This window comes from Sinohyriopsis cumingii, chromosome 6 (assembly GCF_028554795.1).
Source record: "Sinohyriopsis cumingii isolate HCF-2022 chromosome 6, ASM2855479v2, whole genome shotgun sequence".
NCBI lineage: Eukaryota > Metazoa > Mollusca > Bivalvia > Unionida > Unionidae > Sinohyriopsis > Sinohyriopsis cumingii.
Window position 1 is genome coordinate 82053846 of NC_142966.1, and position 21390 is coordinate 82075235.

The following is a 21390-nucleotide window of genomic DNA, read 5'->3' on the forward strand; positions in this document are numbered from 1 at the left end:
TGAAGACCAAACAAAACAAAACAATGATTCTGGCATCAAATTTACGAGGAAGTGCACAGGCAGTAGTAGCGGATTTAGAATCTTCAGAGAGGAAAATGCAATTGTCAAACGAGCTGATCAGGAGGTTTGTCTCAGAGAATCAAACATAATTGTTCAGGATTCAGCTTAAAAATATCACTCTGATACGAGATTAAACTTAGCCAGAACTAGGTCATAGTGTAAAAGGCTTAATGTGGAGAGCCTACCCAAAGGCTCCAACGGAACGTATAGAAACTTTGAGCCGGGATCATTTTATTGATACGTTGACAGACTCATACATGAGGATTCCTATTCAGCAAAACCATCCTTAAACCTTGAAGAAGTCACAAAGTTAGCAGTTGAATTGGATGTTATTCAAAGTGCAGATAGACAACGGGGTCGTCGCAGAACAGTTCAAGTTCGAAATGTTGGTGATGATGATGTAGAATGTTCAGAATCCGGCATAGTGGACATCCAGGCATGCATCAAACAATTATCTAGTGAAATCATAGAATTAAGGTAGAAATGGATTCATTAAAGAGAAAGGGCATTGAAGGACCCTTCAATCGGCAAAATTCGAAGAAGTGCTGGATTAGTGGCAGTGATGAACATTTAAAGAAGGACTGTCCGAAACTAAAAGCAAATAAGAACAAACATGATCAACAGTGCAGGACGCGACCCAGTACCACTCGAATTTCAAGCAATGGGTCAGGAATGTACATTCAATGAACAGTGAAAGGAAGGAAAGTGAATTTCCTCATCGATACGAGTGCAAGTGTTACCAGATTTAACGGTCCCATCTATAAACAAATGTCTGACCTGCAAAAGCCATATTTCGAACCAGTCGATCAACAAATGAAAATGCTGATGGAAAGTGTATATAAACAAGACGTGTGGGAAAAATTGATATCATGATAAATTATACGAAAGTTAAGCACACAGTGTCGGGGCGGAAATCGACTAAGCTATCGATGTAATTCTTAGTTTTGACTTTCTCCAGAGACACCATTGTGTCATAGACGCTGCGATTAATACATTTAAGTTGAATGATCAACCAATGAAATGTGCCACGATGGAATTGAAGAGATCGGGTGTTGCCGAGTGGTAGTGGATAAAACAAGTATCATACCTCCAGGAGTGGAAAGAACCTAACTGGCGAAGGTACTAGACCTAGAAGCCGTGCCCTCTAGTGCATTACTTGTAACCACCGAGATATTCACCGAGAGGTATCAATTATTGATGGCGAAGTCAATGGTTAATGCAGAAAATAACTGTATCCCTATTCGGGTACTCAGTCCGTCAGACAGATCAGTTAAGGTGTATGAGAAATATGTGGCAGCGACGTGTGAAGTTTGTGACATTTGATAACGAAATTACAGTGTTTCCATATTCTCAGACTAACATGGTTCCGTCTCATTTTGCAGACTTATTCAAACGGTCGTCGAAGTGTGTTGAAACCTCCCAAAGAAATGAGTTGGTTAATATCCTTGTACAATTTAACCAAGTGTTTGCCCAAGATGATGTCGACCTGGGGAGAACAGACATAATATGACATTCAATCGACACCTAGAATGTAACGCCCATTTGCCAACGTCCAATACGGTTACCTGTAAAATACTATATTAAGAAAATCGTTAAATAAGATGTGATTGAGCAATCCGGTAGTCCATGGGCATCGTCCATTGTTCTTGTTCGAAAAAAAGATGGATCGATGAGTTTTTGTGTCGAGTACAGAAATTTAAATGAAGTAAATAAAAAGGACTCTTTGCCCGTTTCCAGGATCGACGACAAACTGGATGCTCTTCAAAGGTCGGAGTGGTTTTACAGTATATATTTACAAAGTGGGTATAGGCAGGTGGCCATGGGCCCCAAAAATAAATCTAAGACTGCATTTGTCACAGACTATGGTCTCTTTCAGTTCAAGCTCATGCCCTTTGGCCTTTGTAATTCACTTGCTACCGTTGAACGTTTGATGGGTCGAGTCCTAGAAGGGCTTTTGTGGAAAATTTCGAAACGACATTACAATGCCTGCAAGACGTTTTTGAGAGACTTTTGGCTTTTGGCTTGAAACTTAGTCTAGGAAAGTGTCATCTGTTTCAAAGCAGTATTTCAAATTTGGGCATATTATTTCTCAGGATGGCGTCCAAACGGATCCTGATATAATCAAAGCCGTACAGGACTTGCCTACTTTTATTAACATCAAGGAGTGGAGGACTTCGTGGGTCAGTGTTCGTACTATATAAACTATATTCGAGGATTTGCTGAGATTGCATGGCCTTTGGCGATACTGACAGAAGAAAATTGTCAATTGAATGGAATGATGTATGTGGGGGGTGGGGGCAATCCGAACTATGAAATCCAAATTGTCTTCGAATCCTATTCTGGCTTATCCCGACCCGTCTGGTTCTAACTTCAGTTTGGATACTGACGCAAGTAACCTTTCAATTGGAGCAGTGCTGTCCCAGAATCAAGATGGACATGTAAACGTTACAGCCTACTACAGCCGGACACCGGGCAAAGCATAGATGAGGTGTTGCGTCACTTGTAAAGAACTCTTTGCAGTTGTCAGTGCTATCAAGCATTTTCACTGCTATTTGTACGGTAGGAAGTTCTCCATCCGTACTGATCGTAGTTCATTAAGATGGCTCACTCAGTCCAAGGACATAAAAGGCCAAAAGGCCAAATCGCACATTGGTTAGAACCTCTTGGGACCTATGATTTTGAAATCATTTACCTCTGGGGTAAGAAACACCAAAACGCTGACAGTCTGTCACATAGGCTTTGTGTAGACTGTTCACATTGCGAAAAATGTTGAAATTAAATATGGGAATGCGTTATAAAGCTCCAGAGTACAAAAATCAACCCTGTGATGTTCTAAGACATAGTAACGAAAACGAGCAAAATGGACGAGTCCTTGTGAATTCTTTGAATACCAACAAGAGAACTGAGGAATGTTCAGCAAGAGGATAAGGATATCGGTTACACAATCAGTTTTACGGAAAAGTCTGGCGAGTGCCCGAAATGGCTTGAAATCTTTATGGAAAATACGGCAATTAAGGCTTTATGGAGCAAGTGGGACAGGATGGAATTTGAGGATGGGGTTTTGTAGCGAAGATTTTGAAATCATTTACCACGGGGGTAGAAATTTACCAAAAGGCTGACAGCCTGTCACATACGCCTTGTGTAGACTGTTCACATTGCGAAAATGTTGAAATTAAAGATGGGAATGCGTTATAAAGCTCCAGTAAAGAGTACAAAAATCAACCCTGTGATGTTCTAAGACGTAGTAACGAAAACAAGCAAAATGGACGAGTCCCCGTGAATTATAGGAATATCGACAAGAGAATTGAGAAATGCTCAGCAAGAGGATAAGAATATCTGTTAAACAATCACTTGTACGGAAAAGTCTGGCGAGTGCCCGAAATAGCATGAAATCTTTATGGAAAATACGGCAGTTAAGACTTTATGGAGCAGTTGGGACAAGATGGAATTCGAGGATGGGGTTTGTAGCGTAGATGGCAATATATGACAGACAAGCACATTTCCTGGAAGCTTGAGGTCTCTGCCGTATTTCTGGAAGATGTTATCGCGAACTTGCATGATGCCATTACTGCTGGTCATCTTTGAGTGAACAAGATTCTTTCGAGAATACGGGAGCGATTCTACTGGAGGAAATGTTAAAAACTGGTGTCATAGTTGTGACCAGTGTTCAGCACGGAAGAGGCTATATAAAGTTAACCAGGCCTCCATGAAAATTTATAATTTTGGTGCACCAATGTAACTATTGCCATAGACGTTTGTGATCTTTCCTGTGTAAAATCATGGAAACAAGTTGGTCGTTGTGATATGGGACTATTTCACAAAATGGATAGAAGCCTTCACAATGCCAGACCAGTAGGCAGAGAGAGAGACTGTGGACACAATTATAGTGGACCAGTTCATCGCTCGATTTGGTGTACCGGTGTGAATTCATACAGATCGTGGAAGAAATTTTGAGTCGAATTTGTTCAGGAAGATGTGTAAACCCTAATATATAAAACGCGGACTACTGCTTTTCACCCACAGTCAGTGTCCAAAGATCGGAAAAACTGGGATGATATTCTGCCACTGGCTCTCATGGCATACCGTAATGTTCATCTTGACTCAACGAAATTCTCACCAAATGAAATGATGTTTGGCCGATAAGTGAGGTTACCCATTAATTTGATGTATGGAATTCAAAAGAAAAAGTCTTTTGAGTCAAGGAATTCTACAGGATTTGCTTCAAACGTAAGGACATGCTTGCATTGTGCCCTAGGGAACACATACAAAATGTGAGCGAAAAGCAGAAAAGGTAATACGACTACCGGACATTTATTAAAACGTATCAGACAGGAGATGCTTTGTGGCTACATGACCCAAAACAGAAAACTGGGATTAGCCGGGAATTAAAATCAAATTGGAATGGACCCTATCTTATTGTTAAATATATCAGTGACCTTGTATATCACATTCAAAAATGTCCAACACACAAACCGCGTGTGGTTCATAATAATAGACTAATACCATTATATGGCGATAAAACAAAGTAGTTGAAGGGCAATGTTAACACAGAGACAGAGATTCCTTACAGTGGCTCCAGTGATGATAGTGATTCCGATAGTTCTGACAGTGAGACTGGGATTCCGGATGTTACGGAGCCTGGGTGTGGCAAGCGGGTGCGACACCGAACACAGGGATTTGACCCTGAAGTGTAGAGTGATCTAAGACATGATCAGGCTCAACAAAGTGACTGTGTTCCGTGACTGTCAAATGACTTGAATTAGTAGAAATGTGTAAATGTCTACATTCCCTTTGAAATATTGGTGAACCTTTTGGTTGGGCATTACTTTTTGTATGAGCTCTTTTCACAAATCAGTGACATTCCAATGTTCAAAGTTCTCATAGTCTTTAATATTTACGGGTGTGTATTATCTGTTTAAATATCTCTCTGAAAATAATGAATTTGTTATCTCCCATTTTGGTTACACGTTCTCATGCCAGTAGTATTTTTCAGTTGGCATGCCACTGTCAAAATATAGTTGCATCCAACACTGTCCATTTCTTATAGATATATTTAATTTGCAGGGTGTGCTTGACCTTCGTCTGTAATTGACTGTAGATGCCTACTTGACTACTCTCACACTTGTCTTGTTTATAAGTTATACATCAATGATCACTTGGGTTTCATTTTATGATCCAGCCTTGATGGTGACCTTTGACGATTCTAATGAAAAAACGAATTTGTTTACAGTTTTGGATAATTTTCCATTAAGATGATTTAGTTTTATTAGAAAATGGTATTCAGACACAGGTCAGTTGTGGCTGTATATAAATTTGAAATCGAAATATTGTTCTTTTCTATGTGAATATCAGTATTTTAGTTATGCTCAGGAACAGTTTGAGAGGAATCATTTATTTTAACTATTCACTGGAATTACAAAGAGCCCATTGACATTTTGGACTCAGATATTAATGTGTGATTATTGTGAGTTAATTCAACGATATCCTGGATTATATCATAGAGATACATCAGACCATTTAAGGCTATTTGTGCATCAGCTCATTCAATACACATGATTCATTTGGAACATTCTATAATTTTGGACTTCTGATTGAACATATAGGACTTTTTGAAATTTAATTCACAATACAGTAAGTTCTTTTTATATCTTCAATTTATATTCTATCTAGATAAATTATTTATTGAATTGTTGGATCACCTTTATGGGCTACTTAGTTAAAGACCGCAGAGCAGTACCAACTTCCGATTTTCCACGTTCAATAGTTTGAGTCATCCCTGTATGAAAAAACATCATAACATATACAAAAAGGTGATATATTTTAAAGACTAAATAAAATGAAAGATAATAAATATATACTCACAAAATGGAAAGGAACTGAGGACTATTTGAACAGTTGGCAATTCATTTGGAATAGCATGGTTGTACCTTAACATCTGGAGGAAGCAAACTACTAAATTACAAATATTAAAGAAAATATGTCGACTTTGAGATTCGTAAATATTGATTTTCTATGATGCGAAACATGTCGCAAATAAACGCTTTTAATAGTGAAAGATTGACGATATGCACGGAAAGCAAATTAAACGTCATCATGATCTAATATGTGACTGATAAATTAAGCTATGGAAGGCATACCAACGACAAAGATAAAGTTCATGCTAACTTTACAGGAATAAGCGATAAATAAATACAATTATATCTATGAAATTATTGAACACAACAGAAGGTCATTGAGATCTCATTCAGTCATGATGAATTTATATCTTTCTAAAGATTTCTTCAATGAAGGTATATTAATCATGTCAAACATCCCAAGATCACATATGATTTGGAAACCTACACAATCAATTAAACAAGTTTCCTGGATAAACGCTTTCGTCGTATGCACTTTGAACATAGCTGTAAAACATGATGTTGCAAAGGATTGTCACACAATGAGGGAACGTTTTCTGACTTGGATGAAGTAAATTTCAATACACGTTTAAACTATATAAAAGTTTAGGTCATAATATATTCAGATCTTTCATTTTATTGCTAGTAGCAGCAAATTAAACTTCGGAAATAATTATAGTTGCAGTTGTAGCGCATTTAAAATTCAACAAAGAAAACCGTATAACGAACTGGAGAACAGAAATGTAAAATATTAGAGATGTTAGAAGTGATTCAAAAATAAAAAGAATTAAATGACATTACTTTGGAGGAAATGAATAAATTAAAGAGACGAATCAACAAAGAATGTCGGATGACAACAAAAAAATATAGTTAATAAAAGTTGAGTTCTTTGCTAATTTAACTTTATATCATGTACAAAGTACATATCAAGGTTACACTTTATTGTATATTAATGGACCTATATAAAAATATAAGGACTATTTCAGAACCTTACCCATGTCCCGCAGATCAGAGTAATGCTCTGAACAGTCTTGATATTTGAAACAATGTTCTTTATGATCAAATAAACTGAGTAGTATTGAATGCATCATCTTATTGTTGGATTTGGTTAAATAATTTGGTAAAACAAAACAACGTAGCGCGAGATCTGACTTGTTTTAACACGAGTTGTGTGGTAATAGAATGTTTTGAATGTAATTGACCAAGTATACAACTTTACGTGAAATACTAACATATTCAGCTGGAGTAATGTCGTAATTTTGTATGCTTCACGCTGTAAAATAACGTGTAAGATTTATGGCAGAATAAACTTATATTTAACCTTATATGTCTATTACATCATCATCTTTACATACTTGCGTCTTAAATCAGAGTCATCACAAACTTTGCCTGTACTTGCGCTAGAAAACACAGGTAAAGTATTGTTAGATACAATGCAACATATATTTTCGTTCAGCCTCATTGCTTCATATAATGAAGCCTATTTCAAAGCACAGATGAAAACTATGATTTAGCGAAGACAAAAAAATATGTAAACATTGAATAGAACAAACAGATATTTCAAAAACTTTTTGAATTAGAACATACAGGACAGCATGGATAAATATTCATCGAAATTATTTCGAAACAAAATGGAACAAATACAAATCAAAAGAATATAAGGAATAGTTTTCAAAGATAAAAATATTAAGATCTAAATTCCAATGTCAGATTTTGGACGTTATACTGTAACGTCATTAATTAGTAGATTCATTCTCAGTTACATCAATCAATGTTCAGTCTTTTAAAATGGGATTAATGATGTCATCTTTGCATTATATTTTGATAACCGTCATTCATATTCATTTCAAAATATCGAAATAAAATAACTAATACGAAATATGGAAAAAGGCTTGAACAGTAACATGCGTACTAGTTCATTTTAATGTTAAACAGTCTGGGCTATTGAATGAAACTGTCACAATAGCTACCATATAATGAGTAGATGACTGTCGTGTGATAATCTTTGACAAAAAAGTGCATTAGACATAAAAAATACTAATGAATGTGATTTTAAATATCCCTATTGACAACGTTTACATTTTTCAGTAATTCAACAGTTTCTTATGATTGGTTATAGTATCTTCAGATACATTTTCTCCCTTGTAGAGCTATATTCACTGGCTGTCTAGTGCTTCATCAGCAAAAACGTTTCTTTATTCAGATGGTATTGAATTAAGTGCTGATTAAAATACAATTAGACTTTAGACAGAAGTAAAGCTCTCTAAGTGCCTAACTTTTAAAACTTTTTTAAACAAAAATTGAAGGGATGTTGCACATTTCAGTATCAGAGACTGGACTTCAAAAATGTTTAAAAAAATAATGAATTTAACTATGCCTTATTGACCTTTGCTGAAAACAAGATACGCACGGTGATTTACAGAACTGTTTAATAATAATCAGGTAATCAGGCTTATATGCAATGTTTGTCAACTTTTATAGATAAAAAAAACCCCATCATTTCTTTTATTTGTATACCGGAGTAGAGGTAAACAATAAACATTTTGTATACACATTCACTCCACGAAAAGGAATCTGATATGTACAGATAAAAAAATGTAAACATATTAAACAAAAGAGAATATTGTTTATTTAATGACATCATAATCCTCAAGTGACACTTGAATATATTTACAAGCTAATAGATGTTCACAACAATATATTAACATCCAGCAGTATCGCAACTTGAATCTCTTAAAATGTAGGATAATAGCAACTATTGTATAACAAAAGCTTTACAATATTCTGTTGAGTTTATTATAACCTTGCAAAAATGAATTTTAATTATTGATCGCTAGATAAATATCAAACTAGCTGCAGCTGCGGTTACGGTTAGAAGGGCAATATATAATTCTCCATCATTTGGAGGACGCAGTAATCGGTTTATTTCATCTGGAGGGAGCTGAACAGGAGGAAATTAGGTACTGTCGAAGATCTGCATAGGAAAATTGGAAACTTCTAACAAAATAGACTAAACGTTAGATGACGCATTGTTAACAGAACCTGAATTATGCATTTTTCCTATACGTTCCTGCAGACCCAGAATATAATGTAAATGTTGAACAATCTGGACAAGATAAAGTTAATTACTTTAGCCATCCTTCTAATGGTCCAGTAAAATGCTAGTACTTATTCATTAAATTTGTAATGGGTGCCTGTGTGACTCTTGCTGACAAGGTTTATATTTTTAAAAAAATGCCTTGGTAGTTTTCATAGCAAAATATGTCAACGCACTGCAAATACATAACTCATCATAAGTAAAACAAGTAGCGCAAGGTGTTAAATACTTTACTCCAACAAACCGCTGTATCACATACAATCAAGCTAGCATCAACCTGAACAAACGTTCCACATATAAATTCCAAAACTAAGCCCGAATATATTGTCTGAAATGTGTAGTTTCTTTGTGACACTTGATATGAAAGTGAAAGTAGATACTATCGATGAAGTGGTAAACAATTTGAGTAAAATGACGTACAAATCACTTTGTCTATTGGAAAGTAGTATCCATTAAAGCTAAAAATAACTACATATTCATTGCAAAGAAAGATATGTGGCTACTCGGGCAGTGTATATATATATATATATATATATATATATATATATATATATATATATATATATATATATTTATATATACGTGTTCAGGATCGAATAAACAGTAACACAAGAAAGAGTGAAAACAAGCTTTTAAAAATATAATAAGTTATTAAACTAGGAAAAGTCTGTAAAAATGAAAACATATGAACCTATGGTTTTAAGATTAAATTCCAAAAAATAATCCAAGGATAATCCACGAATAAAATTGTAGAAGTCCTATTAATAACATGTTCTAATGATTTCAAATTCGAGTCCCGATGCAATTCCCAGATGGAAGACGATTAGGTATGCTGTAACCTTTTGTGTGTTGAAGTCTACACTTCCTTGTAATAACAGGAACTATCACTCAGGTTTTGGAAATCCGAATAAAATTTAATAAGAGCTATCTTTGTTCAGGAATTTCATGTGGGCAAACGTATTTTCCAGGGGGAAAATTATTAATCATTTTGAATCCAAGTAATTAGAAACAACTCCAAGCAACACAACACTTTCCAGTGTAACGAAAAATAAAGCGCACATGAGAATATTTCTCTAAAACAAAGATTACAACGCATTCTAAAACGCAGTTTCGAAAATCCCCAAGTTGCAAAATCGAAAATGGAGGTCAAGTGATCATGTTTATATCACGTACGCCTAACATGACCCTGACGAAAACCAATCATTTTACTCTAAGAAATTAAAACAAATTTGTCTTAATTACGTAGTTCCATCATGAGTTTGAATACAACGAATCATTTTAAACTAAAACTATGACTTATTTACGTGGCTGATACTAATTTTGAATCAAGGTTAAGATATATGTCAACACCTGCAGTTTACTAAATCGAACAATGTTAAACTATTTTCTGAAAAATGTATCATCTGCAGTGAATAACTTTACATTAAAATAGAATGTAATGTAACATAAAACACATTTAAAACTGAGAAACAAATAATTAAATTGAAATAAATATATATTAAATCAGTTATAATTGAATCAAATATACATAACACTTCCACCGATACAGAAAAGAGATTTATATAATAAAGCTTTCTTTTTACCACAGACCATACATGAGGTTAAAAAGAACTCATATAAATTACATACAGTGTACATGAAATAATACATTGTTATACACGGGAAATTGCGTCTGCTATTAAATTTTCTTTTCCCTCGATGGGCCTGATGTGAAGATTATATTCCTGTAACAACAAACTCTACCGTAATAGTTTTTGATTTTTATTTTTCATTTTGCCGTTGAGATTAAGAGAGTTGTGGTCACTAAACAGAATAATCGAAGAAGGAGCTGAATTAAGGTAAATTTCAAAATGTTGTAATGCCCATATCAAAGCCAAGCATTTCTTCTCGATTGTTGAATAATTTCGAAGGTGCTTGTTTTAATTTCTAAGAAATAACGCACACTGGATGATCAATACCATTTTCATCTTCATGAACGAAAACTGATTTAACACCAACATCACTTGCATAAACAGACACTTTATAAGATTGGCTAAAAATTGGAGCTGTAAGAACTGGCGCGCTTTTACGCAGGGCTTTCAATTTGTCTAAAGCCTGCTGACATTTTTCAGTCCAAAGGAACTTGTATTTCTTACTCAATATATTTGTCAGGGGTTCAGCAATTATGTAAAAATTGGAGCAAAATGTTAGATAGCATTCGGCCATACATACAAATCGCATCAGTGGCTTTTTATAAACAGGCACGGGAAATTCAAAGATAGACTTGACTTTAGCATATAAACGTCTTAGAAAATGTACACATGCACGGCAGAACTCACTTTTAGATCAATTAATTAAGAGAAAAAAAAAACATAAGTAGTAACGATGTGTTACACTATTTACACCGGTAATACTGCAATCTGGATTTTCTATGCTGGGTAAAAATTTATCCAAATTTACAATCATGCCCTACTCAAGTAGTCTGCCCCTATATTTTCAACCCCTCTTATTGCCTTTACACGGAAGGAATATGGTTGTAGTGTCAGCGCCCAACGCATCAATCGAGCGTTAGCGACCTTATCTTTGTTTAAAAACAATAGGGGTTGGTGATCAGTCTAGAGAACAAAATCTCTCACAAAAAAGATATGCATGATACTTCCGAATTCCCCAAACTACGGTCAAACACTCTTTCTCAATAACTTAATAGTTTTTGTCCCTGGGTAGCAATTTTCTACTCGAGTAAGCTACTGGTAAATTATTGTTATCTTGCTCTTGCAGTACAACTGCTCCCAACCAGCTTCCGAGGCAACTGTTCTTAAAATAAAGGGTTTGCTAACATCTGGCAATTTTAATATAGGTGCACTGATTAGTTTCTCTTTCAGCGCCCAAAAAAAATCTATCCTGTGGCGGTCTCCGCTCTACTACGTCATTGTCGATGACTGCCGTACAAACGACATTCGAGACCCCTTTTTCTACATTGTCGCTCTTCTCTTAAGCATGTTTGCATGGAATGTCTTTAAATTACCGTCTATGTCAATTTTATAGTCCATGTCAGTATTGACCTCCTTAACTTCGTAGAAACCTTTCCACTGGACTAGTAACTTATTTGTGCTAGTAGGAAGAAGGAATAAAACCTGATCTCCGACAAGTAATTTACTATTTCGCGCTCTGCGGTTATAATACTTGGCATATCTGCATCCCGATTTCATTAATTTGTCGCGTGCCATCTGGCATGTACTTTCCAGTTTCTCTTCCAGATCTAACACGTACTGGTATGTAGTTTTTATTTCCTCGCTCGCAATGTGACCTGTCCATAGTTCGCGTAGTATCCGCATCGGGCCTCGAACTGTTTTTCCGTACAGCAATTCGAAGGGTGAAAACCATAAACTTTCTTTCGGTACTTCACGGTACGCGAACAGAACCGCGTTCAAATAGCGGTCCCAGTCTTGCGGACGTTCCGCGCAAATCTTTCGTGGCATACATTTTAGGGTACCATTAAATTACTCTACCAGTCCATTGCACATCGGTTGGTATGGGGTAGTGTTTAGCTGTTTGATTGACAACATTCAACTAATTTCACCCATGAGGTCGGAGGTGAATTGGGCAACACAGTCCGTAAGGTTTTCTTTTGGCACCCCTACCCTACTGAAGATGTCAAACGATGCTTCAGCCACCCGTTCCGTTTCAATAGTTGGTAACGCTACAACTTCGGAATATGTGGTTGCGTAATCCACAAGAGTAAGAATATACCGGTTCTTCCTTTCGGTAACTGGTTGTATTGGGCCTACAATATCCACCGGCACTCTTTTAACGGTGTATCTATTAATGACATCTGTCCCAAGGGCACCCTTGTAACACTTCCCTTACATACGGTTTTCTGGCATACGTCACGAGATCTACAGAACCGTGTGACATCGCCATTAACCCCAGGCCAGTATAATTCAGCGACTACTCTACTGGTGGTCTTCGCCTTATTTAGGTGTCCTGCCATGCTATGCTCATGGGCCACCCTAAGTACTTGAGATCTGTATATCTGGGGTACGACCACTTGCCAATACCTCTTACCCTCCGGAGTGATAATCTCCCTATGAATTAGCCCGTTCCTACGAACGAATCTCGAGCTGCCCCCCAACCTTGCAGTGTCTAATATCGTCGGACGCGATTTTCTCAATAACAGTTTTGATGGATTCGTAAGTTCTTGTTCTCGTTTGAATTCATCACGCGAAATTCCGGAGATCGACTCAGGGACTAATAATTTCTGAAACGCGCTTTTCTCTCGCCTGGTTTGCGCTCGCGTTTCGACTGCCTAGGCCAAAGGTATCCTGAAATCTGCCATGGGTGGAAGACGGGAACCTTCAACATTACCGATCATCAGATCTTAAATAGTGTTTTCCATACAAAGGGCATCTACAGTTCCAGTTAAGAAAGGTGTTTCTACCGTGATCCTTGCTACGGGGGAATGCGACCGATCGTTTGATCAAGTAGCATACATGGGGACATCTACCCGAGCATTTGGTTATCTGCATGAGACTACGTTTGATAACTACAGCCGTGCAACCAGTGTCACGTAATGCTACGACTTCTCGACCGTTGACGAAACCTCTCGCGGTGGGTACTCGCGCTTCGGGGAAAAGACACGTGCCAAGTGTATACACGGTTCTATCTGCACCATATTACCAGATATACTTTTACTCTGTATAGCCACGGCTACCTTATGCATATGTCCCTTCCCTTTAGGACATTTTATTTGAATGTGACCCCATTCCTTACACAAGATACATTGTATACCCTGACGACATGTATCCCTAACTGACCTACTTGCCTCAGCTGATTTCACAAGCTCCCTAGGCATTGGTCTAGTAGACTGGTTTCCAGACTTAAAATCTTTTGAAACCACGTTCTGGGTTCCCCCATGAGACTCGGCATAGAAATTTGCTTGTTAAGCCATATCCTGTACGTTTGAATAGACTTTCTCTTTCAGAAATTGACTTAGTTCCCGCCCAACGGTGTTTAACAATTGATCTCTGAGCAAGAAATCAGACAACCCTTCAAACATTTTCACCGCTTTGCGGCATTCAATCAACCGCTGAAATTAGTTCGCTATTCTAACGATAACTGATCAAATGTTTCTCCCTTCTCGGGCTTTCTACACCTGAACTTTTTCCGAAACCCCTGTTCAGTCAGCTCGTACCTTTTTAGAAGTGCTTCCTTCAGGACGTCGTATTTGATCACATCGTCTCTAAGAAGTCGCGAGTACATATCCAGCGCTTTACCTTTTAATAAAGCACTGAGATGCAGTGCCCAGTCATTTCGACTCCACTTCTGCTTCTCGGCATACCGCTCAAACCGATGAAGATAACTATCCATGTTATCTTTCTCATCGTCAAAGAGGAGGGGGCGTAGCTTGGGACCCTTTAATTTACTAGAGGCAGAATCGTGTTCTCCTTTTCTAGCTGTTGCTAACTCTACCTTACGTTCATGATCTCCTTGCCTTAATCTTTCTCCTACCTCCAAAGCTTCTACCCTTGCTTGTTTTTCTAACTTATTGTCTCCCTCTCAGCTCCCATTTCCCATTCTATCCTTTCTCGTTCGTCCTGTTTTTCTAGTTATATCGTTTCCCTTTCGGCCTGTTTTTCTAACCCTCTATCTTCCTTCTCTAATTCTGTCCGCCTTTCCTGCGTTTCCCTCTGCCGAGCTTGTTCTTCCTTTTCAAATTCCCTTGCCCTTACCCTTTCATCCCTCTCCCGGGCTTGTTCTTCCTTAACAAATTCCCTTAAACTTTCTCCCTCATACCCAAGTTCTTTGCCTAAGGCGACCAAGTCTTTAAGGGATGACATGATTAATAGTAACAAAACAAATTTAATTTTACTTGAATCCATAGGAGTGTGAGCACAGGTCAGGGTAGAATACCCGTGCATATCATGTTAGTCATGTTACCTCGTCACAAGTAATCTCTGTGGCTAGGTACATGTTAATACAGTCGCTTACCTGGAAAAGCACATTCACCATAGATAACGTTGTACGCATGTACAACGAGAAATAGTCGAACAGTTTTAAGATAAAACCAAGTTATTTCTTTGCCTAATTCTGTGAGAATACTTTTTAAGATTTCCTAATAATGAAATGTTATAAGGATTTCAAGTTTGAGTGCGGACGAAAAATCTAAGATGAAAGACGATTAGGTATGTTGTAAACTGTAGTGTATTGAAGTCTTAAATTCCTTGTAAAAGCAAGAACTATCACTCTGGTTTGGGAGATCCGAATAAATTTTTAGAACAGCTGTCTTTTTTTCAGGAATTTCGTTGTTGTTGTTTTTGTTGTTTTGGGGCTTAACGCCATTTTTCAGCACACGATATGCTATACATGGCGGCCAGTATTAATGGTGGAGGAAGAACCCGGGAAAACCCCGGAAAGAACCACCGACCCACGAGAAGCTACTGGCAAGCTTTCTCACATACCCACATTGGCTGAATCCTAGACTCGAACCGCCGCAGACAGAGGTGAGATGGAGGAATTTCGTAAGAGCACACGTATTTTCCAGGGAAAAAATTCGTTTTGAATCCAACTCAATTGAAATAACTACAAACGACAAAACACTTTCCAGTGGAAAGAATAAAAGCCGAACTGAGAGTATTTCTCTAAAACAAATATTATATCGTGTTCTTAAACGCAGTTTCGAAAATCCCCAAGTTGCGAGATCGAAAAGGGCGTCACGTGATCAAGTTCATATCACGTACGCCTTACACGACCCTGACGAAAACCAATCATTTTACTCTAAGAAATCAAATTATAAAAAAAAATTGTTTACTTCCTAATCAAGTACTCCCAATTATTACCTTGATAACATCCAATCATTTTTAAAAAAAATATAACTTATTTACGTTACTGCAACTAATTTTGAATGAAGGTTAAGATCCAGGCCAACACTTGGTGTTTATAAAAACGAACAGTCAGTTTCAAACTATTTTCTGGAAAAAGTATCATCTCCAGTGAATAAATTTACACTAAAATAACATGTAATAAAATTGCTAAGAAAATTAAAATTCACAAACAAACAATTATATTGAAATAAATATATATTAAATCAGATATAATTGAATCAAATATATATATATATATATATATATATATATATATATATATATATATATATATATATATATATATATATATATACACACACACACACAACACCAACGTAATAATGTCGTACATGTTGGAGAAGTTTAATTCGTCCTATACGGAGATTGGAACCAAGATCCGCATGGCACCCATGGCATTGCCTGCACGCACCAAGCCATATTTCATCACGGCTAAGAAAGTAATTAAGACTTCTCTAACCTATATGATATCTTTATTTGTATTAGACGTTAATCCTGCCTAGTTTTATGAAGCATTCTTCTACGGAATCGAGGAATAGCACCTTCCGTTCTGTTTGTGTATATTTGTAATTACCCCCCGTCTCTGTCTCTCTCTATCTGTCTCTCTCTCTCTCTCTGTTCATCTCTCTCTCTCTCTCTCTCTCTCTCTCTCTCTCTCTCTCTCTCTCTCTATATATATATATATATATATATATATATATATATATATATATATATACGTGTGTGTGTGTGTGTGTGTGTGTGTGTGTGTGTGTGTATGTGTGTGTGTGTTTGTGTGTATGTGTGTGTGTTCAATAGTAAACTAAATGTTTTATAAAATCAACTTCCGCCTAAGGTAAAATATCGTGGCCATCCACGCCTAAAGTGACGAGAAGAATATCATGGCTGATATTCAAGCAAATGTTATATTGTGTATTAGATAACTTAAGAGCTACATAAATGAAAACTTGGATTCTTTTTGTCATCTAATAAATATACATATAGTTTAAATTATTATATCAGCGAATGCTTTTGCGATGATAATAAGTAATTATTGTCTGCATTAAAAGATTTATGAAAAGACTTTTAATAAAAATAAACAAATGAGTTTGAACACATTTAAGATGTACGGTCAAAGATGTGTGAAAAAATTATTTTATGTACATGTATCCATAACAAGAGTTATAACTTCTTATGCGTATTTAAACGTATTGTTTACAACATGGATATCCTGGATAATAATAGAGAGATGATTACATAGGAATAAATTAAATATTATTCCAACTTTCTACTGATTATACGTGTTTATTTAAAACTAATCAAAGATTGTAAGATTATTGCTTGCACGATTGGAGGGGCATACTGGCAATGCACAGGAAATACCAGTCATAGGATGGCTGCCTTTGTACGATTGGTGAATTATGCCACTTTGTGTCCGTCTGTGACTGAGGCTGCTGGGATATTAGCATAGTTTGACATGATGTGTCCTCCTTCTGCTCCAGCGTCAATTGTGTTTATATATTCGTGTGTAAGCTGGTCATATTCAGCATTGCCAATCTCGCATTTATCCAACGATGCATAGTTTTCAGGGTTTGGGTTAATATATTCCATCACATTAAATGCGACCGTACACATCGTCGGACTATTTCGCTCAGTACTTGATGTTTTCAAAGCTTTGTCCTGCATTTTCCTGCAATAGATGGATGTACGTTGTTATTATTCAGCGTAAAGCCAAATACTCGAATTCTCTGGGTGTATGAACGTGTACTTGAGGTAAATTATAGCTATCCATCTTCTACCGCAGAAAGAGTCAGAATTTACTGTCATTTTCTACAAGGTGGAAAACAATACGATCGTTTTCTGATTCCTTCTAACGATAAACCTCCAACGAGACTGGAGCTATTTTTACCTCAAGGTTTCCCGATAACAATACCAGCGCTCATAGCGATGGAGTGCTAATAAAGCTCTCACTGAGACTTTATTTCAGTAACATTGCTGAATATGTTAAATACGTCAAAGGTTCAAACCATGATTTTGTCAATACAACAATAAAAAAGAGAAATACATTTTTAAGCAAATGATATGGTCAAAGAGTTTGTCTGAAACAAGATCAAATTCGGAAATAGATTGCGAATACATACCTCTATATAACAACCCATTTACTGTTATTCAGAATTCATAACTTTGGTGTGTTTCATCGCTATCGAATTTTAAATTATAAATATTTATAAAAAAATATCGCTTCATTTACCGGTACATAAAAACTATCATTATAACAGTATTGGGATTAGGATCGCTAGATCAATTTTCGTTGTCAGAATCAATACTCTGAAGCATGATATAATGTTTCGCGTCTCTTAATGATTCGGATCTTCTGATGCTGAAAAGTCTGAATGACCTAGCAATCAAGATAATGATATTATGATAATATATGGAGACCATGTGCATGATCAGGACTGGATATCATATGCTTCATCGGGACAGGATATGATATCCGTGATCGAGATTGGTCGTATGCATGATCGAGATTCATGACTCCATCGAGTGAAATTAAAACAATTTTAAGGAACTAGTATGCGATTCATGTTTGAGAGAGAAATGGATGGACTGAGAATAAAATCTACATTCTGCTAAGTGGAGATTACATTAAATGTACAAGAACGTGACGTTGTATATGTTGACATTTAATAATATAAAAACAAAAAGTATTTTTTATATAATAAAATATAATAGATCGTATTCACTTTTAGAAATTAAATTATTTTTTCTTCAACTTGATTTACGAACTCGTGGGAAATAAATTGTCATATTAGGATTTATTACTCATACACAAATGTAAACTTTTTATATAAAGCAGTCTGTGCTTGGCAGTATTGCCATTGTTTGACGTAGGCTGTGTCAATAAAATGGATACACTTGCGAGTCTGTTTTATTTAATAAACTCATGTTAGGTACCAAGCTCGAGTGTACTTGCTTACGAAGTGTGCATTTTATATAAAATGTGCTCAACAGACTGCATAATCAGCAAATATAATTACTATTAATGGGTACACTTATCAGCAAAGAAACGTACTAATGGAAAAAATGCATACAAGAGTACGAAGTACATTAACCTCAAAGCAAAGGAATATCTTGGTATCCGTTAGATTAGATTCAACTGTAAATTACATTTAACACGATGATAACCTATACAGAAGTAGATAATATATTTAAAGCTAATCTTAAAATTGAAATGTTGAAAATTGTATGCACTTAAAGAAATGAATAATGTACCAGACCTATCTATATATGTGAGATAATTTTTATTTTCATCTCAAGTAACTTACAATAGTAACTTAAGCTTTATACACAAACATCTGTATCAGTGTATTGTACCTTCTGAATAAAATTAGCGCTACAACGACCACCGCTATCACACAAATAGCTGCTATGACCACCCCAATGATCGTTGGTAAATTGTTCCCATCCTCATATCCACCTGTAAAGACAAATATAATTCAAATGTTTAATTACGGTGTTGCAAATAGAAAGATTATTTATAAGCTTATAGCCTACAAACGGTAGTTCAAGCAATACTTTGTGTATCCAAACTCCATATGAGGATAACACATTTTGAAGCTATTTGGAGAAAGGAAGCATATTGCTTAGTGTCACTGTCTGTAACATAACAATATATTTAAATATATAGTAATAGAGCACGGTCTTGCTATGTTATGTAAACAGTTTACTGCTGGATCATTTACGGTTACAAATTGCTGTTTAAAGGAGGATTTCCGTATGGTCGCCTGTCAGTAGATGGCGAGCGTCCTCAAGCATTTTTCATTACTTATTTAATGCTTCATCAACACGGTTTTGACAGTAAGTGACAATTTCATAATTGTATTTTCTGATAGCTTTTGTAAGAAGTTTCAGAGTGTACGGGCCAAGCGCGCAAGTCAATATACAAGGTTTAGTATATGGCAGTCATTAAACTTGTTGTCCAAGTTGGGTCCAGGCTGGAATTTTGTCATGTTAGATTCCAAATCCTCCGTACAAGACTCCTGCCAGATTCAGAAGCCAAACTGAAGGATGCGGTAAATGTCCTGCTAAGTCATGTATATCGGGGCATAGTGGAATTTGCTCGCGCAGGGGATTGCTGGTACCAATAATGAAGATTTGCAATTAACAGAGCACACATTAAACATTGTGCGTGTGTATGCATGTAGCTGAGAACCTCAATCCCTGGAAACAAAGTGAACACTTTTTTGTACCAGGCTGTTCGCATGATAAGTCAGATCGTATACATGAGATTTATTATCATTCTAAGAAGTGCATAACTGTGAACACGAAGGAGGCGACCGTGGTTGTTTTGTAGAGTGAACATAATTGAGAATAAAACACTTAATATTCATTAATTTCAGATACTGCCAGTTTGTTACTATTGAAAATACGAACTTTTATATGAGTTTACGATCCTTTGATATTGGGTAAATGTTACTGTCCCATGTTGACTTTTGTTTCACTCACTTCATCAATAAGCGTATTGACGTTTCACGCGTTTACTTCCAGTGCACACTGTTTTGTGCAATTATATGACAACCTGTTTTTATAAAATATTGTTGTTGCTTCCTCACGAGGTAGGTGTAGGTTTGTTTCTTTACTAATGCATCTATGATCCTTCTCTTCCTCATTTTCTTCTTTCTTTACTTCTCCTTTGTTATCTTCTCGTGTTATGTTTAGTTTTATTATTTTTCATCGCTTCTTTCTCCTCTCTCATTAATAGATAAATCGTCTAATTACATACAATCAGTCTCAAAGAGCAATTTTTTTTTTGAGTAATCGAGGGCAGTGTTACAACTGCTTATTCAAGAGCTTGCGAAGGTTATATAGGTATTGCAAACGTCTTAATGACTCTGACCAGTGTCTCAAGAAGAACACTGTACCATGTATATCTTGAACCAAGTTAAGGTGCGCATCAGTGGCAAATCTACAGTATTTACTAAAATATATGGGTATTTGACTTTACTGTTCTTGTTTAATTTAATTATCTTAAAACACATTTTTTGAATAACACTTTCGAAAAGTGGTATATATTGAGAAGTGTAAACTACTCCAAAAGTCAATTTAGCGTTTCAGAAATAACTTATAATACATAGCATAATTTAGATATATAATATCAGCGTACGATACTATATATACAACTGCTATCAACATCAATAAGAAATATGTACATTTGTTAGCTTTTGAGGTTATAGTACATTCTCTGAATCATGGTATAAAGCCGTGGGAATGCTGCTGACTTGCAACTCATTCTCTGAATCTCTCTATCTCTACAGCTTCCCCTCACCGCTATTAACAAAATGAACGCATACAATTATGATTCTGTCTTGAGTGTCATAAATTATAGATATCTTACACATGAGGCTGTTTACGGGTGTAATAAGGATTGAATTTAGGTTAAATGGAGAACATGAGTTTGTTCTTATGTCAGCGATCAGCTTATTATATCACCTATCCGGTG

At 36.1% G+C, this 21390-nt stretch overlaps 1 long non-coding RNA gene across 1 annotated transcript; it reads right to left on the bottom strand.

The window, feature by feature from the left end:
• Positions 1-16242: 16242 nt before the first annotated feature.
• Positions 16243-19341, bottom strand: LOC149797329 (uncharacterized). Its single transcript, XR_016421514.1, has 2 exons — positions 19266-19341; positions 16243-17580 (listed from the first exon to the last, which is right to left on the bottom strand). It is a non-coding gene; the product is annotated as an uncharacterized LOC149797329 (long non-coding RNA).
• Between the last annotated feature and the right edge of the window lie 2049 nt (positions 19342-21390).